The sequence below is a fragment of the Poecilia reticulata genome, chromosome 12, assembly GCF_904066995.2.
Source record: "Poecilia reticulata chromosome 12, P_reticulata-male-v2, whole genome shotgun sequence".
Lineage (NCBI taxonomy): Eukaryota > Metazoa > Chordata > Actinopteri > Cyprinodontiformes > Poeciliidae > Poecilia > Poecilia reticulata.
The window spans coordinates 26,684,621-26,700,467 of record NC_088841.1 but is presented as its reverse complement, the minus strand read 5'-3'; the positions used below and the strand labels follow the sequence as shown (position 1 = coordinate 26,700,467).

Sequence of the window (15,847 nt, the reverse complement as noted above, 5' to 3'; positions counted from 1 at the left end):
TATAAAAATCATTGACTGAAGTAGAATGTCGACAAAGTAACTGTTTTGTAAGACAAAAATGACTTAGGAGGAGAAACAGTGGAAAATGAGTCATTTCTAAGCAATGGGCGAGGCAGAATCAGAAACAGATGGTCAACGGAAAGAAACGAGGTATGAATGAGTCATAGGAGAGTTGGGGAAAGTAGGGGCTTTCCACAGACAGTGAGACACAGTGGGAAGGTTCTAAAGTAACGCAGCCCTGCCCCGTAGACCACCCTGAGTTGAGAGGGCTTAAAAACTGGAGCACAGGGGAGGAAAGGGGTTCTTCGCCCGCGGCGCAGAAGAGGAGCCACCAGAGGAAGCAGGCTAAAGACCAGCAGAGGACCACACCCTGGGACCGAGGGAAGCTCCAGGACTTGACGCCGCCTAGAAGGGACGAGTTCCACCCGCCACCAACCCTGGTTCCAGATCCGACCGACTCCTCTGCCTCTACCCAACGCTCTCAACTCAGTTGCAGCAGACTTGGAAAAGAGACGGAGGTCATTTGAAGACAAAGATTCTGCACGTTATAAGGACAACGCACGGTTTTGCTCCGCTTCTCTTCAAGAAAGAGGACTTTGCTCCGGCTGGACAAAGACTGACCAAGGACATCTAAAGATTACAGCTGCCAAGAACCATCGGGTATGAGTTGACCAGCTTCCCCCAAAGCCTCGCTCAGTGAACTTAGTGATACAGGTTAGGGATAAGAACAAGGATAGGATGTGATTGATCCTAGTTGATTTCATTATATTTTTGCCTCTTTTATAATCTTTGGGAATTTAACCTGTTGTCATATGCCCCTGCTAAAGCTTGCTTAATTATTGCTGGCTCTCCTAAATATGGTAAAGTTAACATACATGATTCTAGAGACAGGGTGGCTTTGTGTTTTCCTCTGGTGAGTGTTAAAATAATGACCCTGGGACTTAAATCTAGGTCACTAAACTTAATCTAGCCGTTAACAAGTGCCGTTATTTTAGGAGAGGAGCTACCGTTAGGAGAGGAGCTACCGTTAGGAGAGGAGCTACCGTTAACAGGAGAGGAGCTACCGTTAACATGAGAGGAGCTACCGTTAACAGGAGTGGTTGCAGGGGTTATGCAGCTGTGAGGGCTACTCAGCTGATTGTTCCTCAACTGTAAAGGGTCGTAACTTCTGGATCGTAGGTAGTCAGAGCTAGACGAGTCCTTTCCGACCCCAGTTTAAACAGATAATTCTCCACAAACTATCTCTAGGGTAAAATCCGAGTTCTGGGGATTTTCAGGACCTGTTAGACAGAGAACTGGACCGTAGTGAGTCCAAAGAGTTGTGAGGAGTGGGCGGGACTTACTATTGGGTAGTAACAGACAAAGCGTAACATTCTTTGTTGCCTTGGAAATCTAAAATTTTTTCCTCTCTTTTTTCAATTGCGTTTAATTATTTCCCTAATTCAGTGCGGCTTGTTCGGTCCATTTGTTAGTGAATAATACTGTATTTACATTACATATACACAGCTTGATCACTCTAAGATATAAGGAGTGGGGTTCTAATCTATCTGTTTTTCCATAATGCGGTTGCAAGGAGTTGGGATTTGGGAAAAAAGTATTAAAATATGCTGATAAGTTTATCAGAGTTCTGGTGCCTGCCTTTTGCGACACCATTTTTCCCCCATTTTTATTGTTTTTTCTTTCTTCTTTTATACGTGTGTTTTGCAGGTCTTCCTTATCTGCATGTATTGGTGCTACTCATTACATATGTGCTACAGTTCATAGCTCTCTGTCTTTTTCGTATCCATCACACCTAGGGTGTTAATGCCAAGTACTGACGCCCCATTGGCACTACCAGGGGATTCGTTAAGATTTGTTAGTTGGAATGTTAAAGGGTTGAACTCTCCTATAAAGCGTAAAAAAGTATTTAATCAACTAAAACACTTAAACACAACAATTGCTTTCTTACAGGAAACACATTTAAAACTGTCAGACCAGCTCAGGCTTCGCGGTGGGTGGGTTGGCCATGTGCATCATTCATCATTTAATAGCAAGGCACGTGGGGTTGCTATTTTAATACATAAATCTGTTCCCCTCTCTGTGACCAAAGTCATATCCGATCCTAATGGCCGTTATATTATTGTCTTGGGAAGAATTAGCAGTAGCAATTTGGTATTAGTAAACATATATGGTCCGAATTGGGATGATGAGGACTTTTTCAAAAACATTTTCTTCTCACTTCCTGATCTGAATAATAGCCAGCTCATTCTTGGGGGTGACTTTAACTGCTGCCTTGACCCTTTGCTTGACCGTTCCTCAAGCAAGTCATATTCAGTCTCTAAGTCTTCCAAAGTTTACATACATTTATGCAGCAATATGCAGTCTCAGACGTTTGGCGTTATTTCAACCCTAACACCAGAAAATTTTCCTTTTCTCCCCAGTGCATTCTACTTTCTCTAGAATCGACTTCTTTCTCCTGGATAACAGACTGCTCTCCTCAGTTAGGTCATGTTTCTATAATCAGATCGTAATCTCAGACCATTCTCCTGTCATCTTGGATCTCTCTCTCCCGGGTAGACCTGCTTCACGGTCTCCGTGGCGTTTTAATTCAGTCTTACTCAGTGATCCTGTTTTTGTCAACACTATGAATGACCGTTTAGACCTGTTTGTCTCCTCTAATGTTACTCCAGATGTATCTGCAGCAACAGTTTGGGAGACATGTAAGGCATATTTACGGGGGAGATAATAGCTTACTCGGCATATCTTAGAAAAACAACCACACAAAAACGTCTTTTCCTGTCTAGTGCTATATCTGACCTCCAAACAAAATGTGCAGAGTCCCCTGCTCCAGACCTTATAAAAAGTTTGTTGATAAAAAAGGCTGAATTTGACACTCTAGCATCTGACGCAGCTGCGGCACTATTATTAAAAAGCTGTTATAGTTATTATGAGTTTGGTGACAAGCCCAGCAAAATTCTTGCTCATCAGATTCGGCAGAGAGCTTCAAACCAGCACATTGCTGAAATTAACATCTCCAATGGGACTTCTATTAATCCACAAACTATTAACAATCAGTTTAGAGACTTCTATTCCACTTTATATAGTGCAGAGTGTTCACCCGATCAAGCTCACTGTGAAAGTTTCTTACAATTGATCCAGAAACTGCCTCTGACTTAGATAAACCCTTTACGTTCGCTGAGATCAAGAGTGCTATATTATCATTGCAGAGTGGAAAATGCCCTGGACCTGATGGCTTTCCATCAGAATTCTATAAGGTCTTTTCAGACAAACTATCTCCCCTTCTGCTTAACATGCTTAAAGAAGCATATGAATTTGGTGTTCTCCCTCTCACAATGCGACAAGCTACTATCTCCCTTATCCTAAAGAAAGATAAAGATCCACGAGTCTGCAACAACTACCGGCCAATTTCATTGCTCTGTACAGATGTCAAGATTTTGGCAAAGATGTTGGCAAAACGTCTGGAGGTAATCATGACCCAAATCATCAACCCTGACCAGACAGGCTTTATTAAAAACAGACACTCCTTTCATAATATTAGGCGGTTGCTAAATATAATATATTCACCTACATCAGCTGATACCCCAGAAGTGATTATCTCAATGGATGCCGAAAAAGCTTTTGATCGAGTAGAGTGGTCCTATTTGTTTTACACCTTACGACGTTTTGGTTTTGGCTGTTCCTTTATTTCCTGGATCAAACTGTTATATACTTCTCCATTAGCCAGTGTCCGCACAAATAATGACCACTCAGAATATTTTCACCTAGGCCGTGGAACGCGCCAGGGCTGTCCACTCTCACCTCTTTTGTTTGCAATTGCTATAGAGCCTCTGGCTGCAGCCCTTAGATCCAGTCCCATGCACGGCATCACAAGAGGTGGTCTGGACCATAAAGTCTCTCTATATGCTGATGACCTGTTACTCTTTCTCTCAGATCCAGAGACCTCAATGCCTCCAGTATTAGACATGCTTGAAAAGTTTGGGCAAATATCTGAATATAAATTGAACTTTAATAAAAGTGAATTATTTCCAATTAATGATGCAGCTATGGCCTACCCACTCACTAGCTTACCATTCAAGATCTCTCTGCAAGCATTTAAGTACCTGGGAATCCATGTAACTAAGAAATATTCACAACTTTTTAAATCTAATTCTACTCCCTTACTTGACCAGCTGACTCAGGACTTGCAGCGCTGGTCCATGCTGCCACTTTCTTTAGCAGGCAGGATCAGCTGCATCAAGATGAATGTTCTGCTGAAATTCTTGTACCTCTTCCAGTGTTTACCAGTATTTATCCCCAAAAAATTTTTTTAGGACATTTTCATTTCATATGGAACAGAAAACCTCCTAGAATACAAAAGAGTATCCTACAGAAAAGTAAGGAAATGGGAGGGCTGGCCACACCAAATTTTGTGTGCTATTATTGGTCTGTTAATATTCGTACAATGTTATTTTGGTGCAACGCGAACTGTGAGACTCTCAAATGGTTACAGATAGAAGAGGCCTCATGTAGCTCTGCTTCCTTGCACTCTATTTTATGCCTTCCCCCTGCAACATCTCCTATGTAACTTACACTAACAATATAATTGTTAATCTGAATATGGGCTCAGATTATGCAACATTTTGGGATCCAGAGAATACCTCTTTTATCACCACTAAACTCTAATCCTTTATTTCCACCTTCACTCATTGATAAAACTTTTTCAGTTTGGAATAGCCATGGGCTTTTTTCTCTGAAAGATCTATACTTAGATGGTACTTTTGCCTCATTTGCTCAATTATCTTCAAATTTGAGCTTACCAGTTGCCCACTTTTTTAGATTTCTACAAGTTAGAGACTTTATTCGTCATCGTTTCCCAGGTTTTCCAATAATTCCTGCCCCCAATTTGGTTGATCAACTGCTAGAAATTAGTCCCACTCCAAAGGGTACAATATCAAAAATATACAACCTCTTAACATCCAATGTGACTCCTGGGTTTGGCCATCTTCAAGCTACTTGGTCTGATGATCTTAACACCGAGATTGATAATGAAAAGTGGCAAACTATTCTAGAACGCATTCACACCTCATCAATTTGTGCCCGACATAGAATTATTCAGTGTAAAGTTGTCCACAGAGTACACTGGTCCAAAAGCAAACTGGCTCGAATCTTTCCAGACGTGGATTCAAGTTGTGTGAAGTGTGGTTTGGGGCCAGCCACTCTCGGTCATATGTTTTGGACCTATTCCTCTCTATTTCAATTTTAGAAATCTGTTTTTGACTCACTTTCTGTAATCACCTCGACCACAGTACAGCCATCTCCGCTCACTGCTTTATTTGGGGTTCTCCCCAAAAACCAGTTACTGCCACCCCATCATGCTGATCTCGTGGCCTTCCTCACGCTACTGGCTAGACGTATCATACTGATGCATTGGAAGAATCCTCTCCCACCCTCACATTCTCATTGGATAAAAGATGCCCTTTCGTTCATGAAACTGGAATAAATTAGGCATACTGTCAAAGGCTCTGAAATCACATTCTCAAGAATCTGGTCACCGTTTCTGGACCATGTCAGATCTTTGACACTCGATGTGACCCCATGAGTGGTGCTCCCCTTATTTACCAGTTGTAATGGCATACACCCTTTATCTAAGTCTAAGTCTTATAACAATTTTAGTAGCACAGAATACATTAAGCCCTTTAAGTGCCCCATTTTAGTTGTTCTCTGTTAAATTTGTATTTTAATTTCTTTCTGTTACCTTCTACTTTTTATCCATGTACTTATGGAATTAATTGCTAGATTTTTGTTTGTATGTGTCTTGTTCTATTTTTGGTTCTTGTCATTTATTAGTTTGTTTATTCTACAAAGTACTGTCTAAAGTATGACTTGAATGTCTATGTATGATGCTCATTGCCCACGCCCTCAAGTCCGGCCCTGTGTCCCTTGTATGGCAATACTTTGGTCAAAGTATGCAATATAGTGATGCGACATTCATAAACGAACCGATTTTTCTGAATGTTGTTTTGCCAACTGCCATAAAAAGAAAGTGCTCAGTGTTTGCGGAAGTAAACATGGATCCTAACGGTGGAGCTTAGGGGGCGTTTACATGACAACAATCCAACAAAAACGGAATTTTTGTTCCGTTTTTGTTGGGTCATTTACACAAAAACGTTCTAATTACGATCTGTGTTTACACAGTAACGATACACATCGAAAACGTGTAATTGTCTCACCTAGTTGGTGCTAGGTTCTTTGAAACAAAGTGCGCATGTGTTTTAAAAAAAAAGATCTACTTGAAGGCATGTGGATTCGCGTTTTCCCATCAGGTATCGTTCTCCCATAGATTGTGAGAAAACACGCATTGTGTGTGTCTGATTAGGGTGCATGCAGCTGGAAAAAGTGGGATAGCTTTGCTGAAACACCTTGTTTGAGCTTTCATATTTGAGATTGTTGTCTGACTGAAGCAGGAAATGAATAACTTAATTGTCATTATAGTCTTTCATGGTTGTTGTTTTTCTTCCTGCTTGTGAGAATCATGGTGCAGAATAGTGAGATTTGTCGAGAATCAGTGACCTTCAGGTCAGATGAATGCGACCTGAAAATATATATACTGGTCATATTTTAAAACGTCGGATACCTAAGTGGCCTGGGTCGAATTAAAAAAAATCCAACCTGTATTTTTCAGACTCTCATGAATAGATCAGATATATGTTGCATTAAAGCAAAAAAAAAAACAAAAAAAACATTGGAATTGGGTCACTTCAGACCAGAAGGACTTGACTGCCTATAGTAGCGGTTCACAACGTGGGCGGTGCCCGCCCCCAGGGGGCGTTCAGAGGACGGCAGGGGGCGCTGGTGGACATTTTTACAAAAGGGGGGCGCTGGGATGCCTTTGGGGGGCGTTTGGTCGAAGGTAAACTTTGCACCTTAAATGCAAAACAATGCCAGTTTAGACTTTGAGCAACTTGGTAAAACTGTATTGTGTAACATTAAATCATGCCTGGCTGCAACTGTATCGATAGCAGCTCTTCTTCTATTCAGTGTTTGTTAGCTTCATGGCGCAGCTCTGCATCAGTTCAGCGTTACACCGGCTGATGATGCTGCTGTGATTCACTTTGCCTGGTATTTATGTAGGCTACGTTTTGGCAGTTCTGTGATCATGTCAAAGCAGCAATTTATTTTAAAAAGTTTATTTCCCTTTGAAAGCTGCCCGCTTCCATGGAAGCACAACAGAAAAACGCTCTTATAAACATGTAATTACTAAAATCACGATACCCTCACTGTGTATCCCTCTGAAAAATAAATAAAGAAATCTCTCCATAGGTGATACCACTATAGATTGCGTTCATTTTATAGCGTTAACACCGGTGCTGTAAGTGGCCCGACATGAAACGGGTTTGATGGAACAACGGTACCACAGCACTTTTAAATGTCAATAATCAGAATACCAAAATTGTTTCCGTTGTGTTAAAAGGTTTATGTCAGTCTGCCTTTTCCCCATCAATGCGCTTCCCGACCAGCTTGCACCTTAGGGAGTTAAAAAATAAAGAATGCCCCGCACATTGTGCTAAACTCTGAAACATGAGAAGCGGGCAAAACGGAGCGACGAACTAGATGTGAATTTTGGCATAAAAACTGAGAATCCGACGCTGAACAGTGAAAAATCAACACATGATGTGAAACATGACGATTAGGCGGCGCAGCAGGTGATGAGTGAAAATTACTGGTGGTCAATAAACAATCAAATAAATCTAGCAACAGGAAAGAAACTAAAGTGGACATAGCAATAAACCAAGAGAGGATAATATTAATCAAATGAAACTAAATGGAAATGAATCAAGAACAAAATGCAAGAATAAACTAAGAAACTAAAATACATAGGAATAAACTGGTATGGCAAGACCTTTCGAGCAATAATTAATAGACTGTATGGCAAGAATAAACAGACACTATTTCCAGATAAAACGTAAAATAATATTGTTGAAGTGCCATGGGCAGGGGCGCAACTACACATCATTCAGGTGGATGCGAAAACATAAATCGGCGCCCCCCCACGAAGGAGCATAGAAACATACGCTCGCCTCCCCCCTGACCCCCCTCCTCCAGACGCCGATAGGTTTAGGGCAAAACTTGCTACATTTACCCCGTTATGTGCGTGAGGTGAAGGAGCGTAAGGCGCTGAAGTGTACGGGAAAACATAATCGGTGCGCCGATTCAAAACATCTACAATAATGATAGTAACATTAATGATAAAATAATAGTCAGTGCCAAGTAGCCTACAAATTTTTTGGTGGGGGGGTGGTGAGGGACCTGGATAAAGGCTAGGGGGCCACTGACCCGAAAAAGGTTGAGAAACACTGGCCTATAGCAAAAAAAAAAAGACTTGTAAAAAGAAAAAACTTGCTATTTTCCATAAATGACTACATTAACCCACTACCTTTTTAAAAAAAAAAAAGAAATTCTGGCAGTTGTTTGCTGCTCCACCCTGAAAGAACATCTAACTTTCCTGAGTAGTCAGGACATTGTAACAGTGCAGAAGTGAAGGCAAACCAACACACGTCTTTATATTAAGGGCATGTATGAACAAATGTTGCATGCTGAGTGCTATGTCACCCTAAGTTTTCATCAGAGTCGGGCGTATAACTTAAATTTAGGCAGGCTTTTGCCTGCATTATTTTTCTGGTACTTCTTTGTGTAAGTTTTGACGGCCGTCCACTTCTGGGCAGAGTTGCGGTAATGCGTAGTGCTCTCCATTTGTAAATGATTTGTCTTAGTGGATGGATGAAGCTGGAATCTTTTTGAGATGGTATCATAGCTTTCCCCGGACTGATTTGCTGACACCACCTTCTTCATGATATCCTCAGATGTCTCCCTCTCTGCATTCTTGATCTGGTCTTTATGCCTTGACACAACAGTGGTCAAAGCATAAAGACCTCCCTTTTAACCAGTGCATCTCAAAATTGCTTAACTGATTACTTGAGCACTCAGATGTGTTTCACCTGAGTCTTTTATCTGATTGTCTTTACCAGTGCAGCTGTGGTTAATTTACTTTTGCAGATGCTCTGACTCCATGTTTCATTAAGTCTGCTTGCAACTCACACATTTCCCTAAAAAGAAGCAAATGGAATCGATGAACATAAACCTGACATTTCATATACATAAACTGGTAATGAGAAAATAAGAAAATTGTGGTAAAAACAGAAAAATCTAAACTACTCAACTAGTTCACAAACTTTCAAGCAGCACTGTATATATCTATATATAGATATAGCCATAGTGGGTATATATAGATATAGCCACTACAATTGGTCTTCGCACCTGTGATAGGGACAACCTGATTAGTGTTGGAAAGCGGAGTGGCCATAAAAGAAAGATGAAAGAGAAAGCAATGTAGTTGATGTATTATAATTAAAAGTCAAAATATATAGATTTATTATTTATGTTATTACTACTTTTTGATTAATATTTTTATACACAATGTTACAAGACACCAGTAAAATAATTTTTAAAAATCTAAATAAAGCTCTTTATAGTCCCTGAAGTTCAAACCACAGATTCGCTCTTTCTTTACATGTAGTCATGACTAAGCAATTTGAAATTATTTTCTTTAAATGTAAACAAATTTCTACAGAAATCATACTACTGTGCATATGTAAGCAGTCAGTTTCTACATCTTGAATATTTAGACCAGGGGTCCCCAAACTACGGCCCGTGGGCCGGATCCGGCACGCCTCCACATTTGGTCCGGCCCCTGAACAATACCAGAGAGCATTTAGATTTTTTTCATATATCGTATTTTCGGGACTACAAGCCGTTTATATGTAGATTTTTCTTCAACCACCAGGGGGCTCTTTAGCAGGAAGTGAATAATTGGAAGTCTGGTTACTTGCGCGCCAACATTGAGCCCACAAGCAGCAAAATGAGTAGGAAACAGATCAGATGTCTTTGGAAAGTTTCTTTGCAAAGGGGAAAAGGCCCAGAGAAGAGACAGGAGAATGGATTTATCCCGGACCGATAGGTGAGTCCCACATTACAAGCCGCTCTGCGTAACATGCGGCGACCGGCTGCTAATGAGGCAATGAAGCTTCAAGCTGCTTCGCCACGTAGAGACCAAGCACTCTGTGCATATAAGCAAAACTTTGGGTGTTATTGTCTCCCATCACTCCCAGATCGGACCGTCTCCTTGCAGAGAATCAAGTTCAGGGCTCCTGTTAGTCAGTATTGTGAGTTAAAATTTTCACGAAAGTAATGATATTCAATTGACCTGTTATGACTAAAATTTTGGGATTTTTTCTGTGAAGAACCCAGAGAGGGTTATTTGATTGTGCTTTCTGGAAAACAATATATTTTTACATTTAGTCACTCCTGCAATCGTCAGACCTTTTCTGTTACAAACTGACTCCGACCCCCAGCAGAGAAGGACAAAGTCATGTGGCCCTCACAGGAAAACGTTTGGGGACCCCTGCTTTAGACACATTATTGACATAACATCACAAAAACAGAATTCATGACCAGCACAATAGTTTCTTATACTCTTGAATGTATTCAATAGTGTTTTTATAAATGCACAACTTAATTAAAGCTACTTTTACATTTTAATTAATATTTATTCTTCAAGCACATTTATTTACTGCAGATTCACATTCAGGTGTGGAATTTGACCAGACCATTTTACGTCTTGGTAAATATGAGACGGGTCTTTGGGTTCTTTTGGGTCAGCAGTAGTTCTGGTCTTGGATCTCTCCAGCGTAAGCCTTTTTTGCCTCATCTCTGTTTCTTATTGTTTAATCATGACCTCTGACCTTAACAGGCAGAGAGGTGTGCTAAGCTTCAGTTGTTGTGGGTTCTTCTGTAGCTGTGATCCTTTATGTGAGTGTTTGACAGGAGAATGAGTAATGGGATGAGTTTATAACCACCAGCATTTTGAAACTTAATTTGTGTGTACTCAGGTTAGCTTTTTCTAATATTAAAGTTAGCTTGATAATCTGAAATGTGTAAGTGTGAAAATCAAAACAGAAGAAGAAAATACAAAAAAAAAACACTTAAGTAGCTATAAATATACTTATTTTAACTTGTAATTGTTTTAGGGTTACTCACTCTTTTTGGGGGGTATTATAGCCGAGGAGTCTCAACATGGTGACGGTGGAGGATGTTCTGTTCTCTAAAAGAAAATCTAAAAGAAAACAAAAACTAATTATTTTCCTGTCATGCAGCAAAGTTAAATAATCTGCAGTTGTGTGTTTAATGTGTTTATCTGCAGAGTTACTTCTTGCTTTCTTCCTATACATATATTCTTCCCAGTAACATGTTAAAACATCTTACAAACATTTCTCCACTGTATTTATATTTTGGTAGTTTGGTAGTATCCATTAACAACCTTATTATAAATTAAAGTAGTACATTTTTATTTTAAGAGGGATATTTTTTTCTTTCTATTATACAATTGTCTTACTCAAAATTGCTTTACCACAGTTAGAAATGTTATTTTTCTCAAACCACACTTGTTTCCAGTGATTGTCCATAATTTTTTAATTTAATCAGAAACTTGGGATAAAAAATCCTTTTAACCCAATGAGAAGTCCACATTGTAGCTTAATTATCCAACAGGTTGCCTGAGAGGAAAAATCTTTGAAAGGCAATGAACAAATAAACCAGGGACAAAGCTAAATAAGAAACAAAGCATTTTTTGATTCTTTAGATTTTCAATATTCTAATGGAAACCTTGAAAATTTAATAAAAGATTAGATAATTTTTTTTAAACGGCAATTTATAATTATCCCATAATTTAATGAGCATAACAGAGTCTGGAACATGCTAGAAAACCATTTAATCTGAAACAACCGATCCTGCTTTCTTTCAGTGATCTTACCTTGCTGTTTGAGCTCAATTCGTTCCAGAAAGCTCTGAAAGGAGTCTGTGTTCACTAAATTTATACATGGGAGGAGGAGGAGGTTTTGCTTTTGCTTTTGCTTTTGTCACCCCCTTCATTATGTTTTTTTACTGCATCAACATTGTTCAAGGATTTATACGCTGAAAACTTTGATTTTACTGATTAGTACAACAAATGTGAAAGTTTAGTGTACATTTGGCCTTTATGCTCTTTATATAATGAATCTAGAGTCAATAACTTGTTTTGCAACTTATGTGCAGTCAACATTTCAATCATTGATTTTATTAATCATTTTAAAACTGGAAGATGTTAAAAAGTAATCTGTTGTGATTTAGTACAAATCGTGTTTTTCAGCAGGTTCCAGGAGGCTCATTTATGAAGCTTTAAGGACCCAAAAACTGGGACCTGAGAACTGTATACGTCACTTTTAATGCAAAGGTTCAGATTTATAAAACACAAACTTGACTGGAAAAAATGTGGTTCCTGACATTTTCCCTCACAAGAAAATGTCAGGAACCACATTTTTCCCAGTCGTTTGTGTCATATCCCTTAGTACAAAGGAACTCTTTGTACTCTTTGTTTTGGAAATGGGGAAATGGCTACATACTTTAATTCCTCACATCACAATTCAGTCAGATCCTTAACTACATATTGAGTCTTAACCATAGGTCAACTTTATCATAAGCATTACAAAAGTCAAAAAGTCTTGATCTTCTGCCCCACTCTGACTGGCTTATCAGACGATTTAGATGGCCTAGGCATTGGAGCTGTGTGCTGTGCTGGGTCCAGTATTGGAGAGACCAACCCTCCAGAATCATGCCGTCCCTGTCCAGTTGAGTCAAGTTTATTTGTACAGCACATTACAGCAACAGGGCAGATTAAGTGCATCACAAAACACAAAAAGTAAAAAGTTATAAAAACAACATACAGTCAACAATTGAAAAACCAGTAACATTCCATTTTGACGAGTGCCATCATCAAAATCAATTTATACCAAATACATTGTTTCACTTATTATGGTTCAAAAGCAGCTCTAACCAGGTGGGTTTTAGCCTTGATTTAGGGCGTGTTCACACCAGCCCTGTTTAGTTTGCTTTAATCAAACTCTAGTTTGATTATCTAGAAGTCCAGATGTGAACTTTCTAGAGGTGAATGCACAAATCAAACTAATGCAGATCAAAAAAGTTAACTCTGGTCCACCTAAAAACCCAGGTCTCAGTCTGACTAAAATGAATCTGATGCAGTTTGAATGCAAGCGGATCGGAGACCGCTCCAAAAGCAGGAAACTAACTACAGTGCAGGGCATTCTGGTCAACATATTCCTCTTTTCTCTGCAGTCACGGAGGGGTTGTCGGTTGCCGTGGCAGCAGATCTGCCTGCAAAGTAAAACTGATGCATAAAGCAAGGAAAAGTAGAATATAAACGATTTGAGTTGTTTATCAGCTTATTTTTCACTTGCTGTAGTACAAAGCAGTTGCCATAGTTTCTAAACCTCCAATAAACAACAAAAGTGGACTAATCGCCTTGTTTGTTTGTAGAATGTGGTGAGAATCATCAAAAATGATGGAATAATTCATAAAGTGTCAGAGCCATGGTTTGTTAAACTAAAAAAATTTAACTGTGACAATATTGTAAAATGTTGCTATTCATCAGTATAAAAGACAAGTTGGCTTAATCCTCTCCTGCATCTTGACAGGGTTGACAAACTGTATAGATTTATATCACAGTTTGGTTTCTGTGATATAAATCACAGAATAATTTTGTTTCCATCTGGTGAAGAAGGAAGTTGTCCCCACAGGCCAGGAGGGAACAGGTTTTTCAGTTGGATCAAGCGTCTGTCTACACCAGTCCTTGTAACACAATTTATTATGAACTTTTGTTTTGGTATCAAAGCACTGAAAGCTGCTGGAGAGCTGTTATTAAAATGTACAAAATAGAATCTAAAATTCCAGGGATTCTGATAAATCTTTGGGAATATCAGGGCAATAGAGAGCGAAAGGACAGAGCAGCTTGGAGTTAGTGATGGATACAAAACACTGGTTTATGTGACATTAGTGAAGGTGCATGAATTAGAAAATTCTGTCATCTTTTTAAATGTAAATCTGGTTCTTGTTTTTAAGATATCGTGGCAGTTTGCTGTATAGCAACTCCACCCTAGAAAACGTCTTACTGTCCTGAATAGTCAGGACATGTTGCAACAGCGCAGAACTGAAAGTAAACATAATGTCCTAATATTAAGGGCATGTATGAACAAATGCTGCGTGCCGGCTACCATCTCACTGCAGCTTCCCATCGCAGAGTCACTAACTTAGGTCTATCTCCCAAGTCATGGAGGAAGTTAAAATAATCTGGGGTCTAAATTATAAAGAATTAAGCAGAATTGATACTAAAAGTATGTGTATGCCGAAAAGATGAAAATGGTGCACATAAAAAATAAATCTGACTTATAGAACCATGTGTATGTACAGCAGCAGGTCATTTGTCTTTATAAATCACAGCTGTACCTTTTTGTACCATTTTCATGCTCACATTTAATCATAAATGGTCAATGCATAAATTACAATGTTTATTTAAATGAGCCAGCTGATCAATATTATTTCATGATCAACAATAGATTTTTAAGCAGATCTGCTCTCCCCTCTCATCTGCATGCTGTGACCCAGTAGATGAGCTGGTAGATAATCTCAGTGCTCCTGTAAAGTTGACATTCATGCCTGGTAGGAAGAAATCTCCATGGAGAACTGCTCCAAGTGAAAGACGTCTGTCGAAGGGTCAAATGTAAATGACGTAAAACTCAATTTCACGTTTATAATGAAATTTACAAAGTTTTCACTCAACACTAAAGCATACAAGGAAATGTGTGTGTGGAAATCATTAATAAAACATCAACAATGCTTGTGCCTCGTTTGCCACAGGCTGACAAACCGCCCTGTCACTTCACCAGCTGAACTCTAACAGGAACTGCAATGGATTTGCCAACTATTTTGATGAGAAAATTATAAAAAAAAGTAACGGGGTTAATCTGAACATCTAGACCAGAACCAGTACCAATGCTATGCCCAAACCAAGTAAATGCAGAAAAAATGAATACATTTCAAAAACTGTACTCTCTCCATTCCTTTACACTCTGTACACTTCAGATTCAGCACAAATCTGATCTGTCCTCTACAGAAATACTCGGCTACTCTGCAGTTGTTGGGTTTATCAGTGGAGCATCTATAAGGAGGAAGACTTGGTTTCTGGATCCTTCAAGGTTTGCAGCCAGGTGCTGCAGATCTTTATCAGTTTGTTGTTGAGAGAACCATCTGTTCTGCTGTCGTCTGTTGGGGCAGCAGCATCAGAACCAGGAACATAAAGTCTCAACAGCCTGATAAGGAAGGCTGGTTCTGTTCTGGTTCTGAATGTAGAACCTTGGGAGATGATTATGCAAAGAAGGATTCTTCATAAAATCAAGAAAATTATGAACAACTCTGACCATCGTCTTCAGGCGACTATCTTGGGAAGGCAGAGCACCTTCAGTCAGAGGCTTCTTCAGGTTCAGTGCAGTCCAGACTGCTACTGGAGATCCTTCCTGCCAACAGTGACCAGCATTTTCAGCAACTCCTTGAAGAATTTGTGTTAATATGAATTACAGCATTTGATTTCCCTTTGGGATCAATAAAGTTTTTGAATTTGAATTGAAGATTTAGAAGAAATTATAGAGCAATTATGCTCTTGCTCCTGCTGTCTTGATTTCCAAACCACAACTTCCTTAAGAAAGTTCTGCTTATAAATGAATTTGATCTGATTAAAATAGTAAATGTCAGAGTCGTGAGGGCCCTTCTATACAAAGGAAGGAGCAGCTTCACACTACAAATTGGTGTTGGAGCAAATTTAGAAAATGCGTCTCACCGATGTATAAAACATGCACACGCATGTGACAGCACACCTTTCCTTTATACATCCCAATATGTCTAAAATGGAGCATGTTCACCTCTGTCA

The 15,847-nt window shown here is 39.4% G+C and overlaps 1 pseudogene across 1 annotated transcript in view; it reads right to left on the bottom strand.

Annotated features, from left to right (window-relative positions):
* The window catches only part of LOC145554217 (uncharacterized), a 31,089-nt pseudogene extending 19,200 nt beyond the window's left edge, over positions 1-11,889 (bottom strand). Inside the window, exons 1-2 of the transcript XR_014090250.1 lie at positions 11,846-11,889; positions 11,074-11,149 (exon numbers count right to left, since the gene is read on the bottom strand). The product of XR_014090250.1 is annotated as an uncharacterized LOC145554217 (transcript). The remainder of the gene's footprint in view (positions 1-11,073; positions 11,150-11,845) is intronic.
* Positions 11,890-15,847: the final 3,958 nt, after the last annotated feature.